Below are 1,259 nucleotides of genomic sequence, written 5' to 3' on the forward strand. Positions count from 1 at the left end.
AGAGAGAGAGAGAGAGAGAGAGAGAGAGAGAGATCTCCTTTCTGCAACAGGAATGACAATAATGCACAAACAAATGTTTCAGTCGTGTTACAAATTAGAATCTGAGTTGAACTAATCTGAGAGACATGCACAGCTATTATCGTGTGCCTGTCTGTCAATGTGATGTCTTGCAGACCTATGGCATTTTGTTAAGCTAAATATAAGTGTTAACAGATCTGACCCAGTCATCTTGGTAGTGTGATTGCTGTCAGCTTGAAGGAAAAAGACTATAAAATATAACAAAAGCACTCAATAGAATCTCAAAGCATAAAATATGGATGAGCATTAGTGGAAGATTGGTAAAAACTGCTGAGGCATTTCTGAGTGCTGCCAATTTTTCCACTTCAGCTCCCATTAATTGATATGTCTTCTTTTGTGCTATGGCTCTGTACCTCTGTGTGTAATTATCTGTGCTTTTCATTTAACCAACACTACATTCATATCTCAGTCAGTCCAAGGACCCAGGGGAGTGCCTGCCTTGACACTGCACTATGATCAATAAGAAGCCAGTCCAAGGAAGACAGCATGAGACGCTTGGGCACACTTTAATTTATATCTCAGAATAAATTGTTTTAGACAACGTATGCATGTTTTTCCACAAAGAAATAATTAAAGAATAACAGGAAGGTCTTTTGTAAGCTCTGACATTCTTGTACCTCTTACTTTGACTGATCATAGATTTGTTGAAGTCATAGTGTGGGATAGATCATTAAGTGTGAAGTCAAGCTTAAGATATCAATTGATCTACAACAGCAATTTCATGTTATTGGTTCTTAAAAAAAACAACTAACTATGCAGATACACTGCTTTGTCCTCATGTGATAAATAAAATGCACCCTCTTTTTAGGGTTTATGTATCACAACATGAAAAGGTATCTGTTTTTTTATGTAGGACTTAAAATTTGGTAAATGTAACTTCAGGTGAACAACAAAGCATGACATATTAATGACATATTACAGCATGTCATTAAAAATCTTGCCAAATGTAAAAGCAGTGAAAATCTAAATTCATCTGTAAGTGTGAGCACCTCTATAAAAGCAGAGACTTTGGTAGTTTCGCTGGTCTGAAGCATTCAGGTGTGTGTTAGCACAATGTCAAGGAAGCAGGGCATCAGCACTGAACTGAAAGATGTGACTGTTGCTGCTCATCAATATGGGCACAGTTATAAAGCCATTTCTGAACAATTTGAAATCCATCATTCTGTAATGATAAAGGTTAT

This window comes from Haplochromis burtoni, unplaced genomic scaffold (assembly GCF_018398535.1).
Source record: "Haplochromis burtoni strain Fernald_Lab_line unplaced genomic scaffold, NCSU_Asbu1 Contig_21, whole genome shotgun sequence".
Lineage (NCBI taxonomy): Eukaryota > Metazoa > Chordata > Actinopteri > Cichliformes > Cichlidae > Haplochromis > Haplochromis burtoni.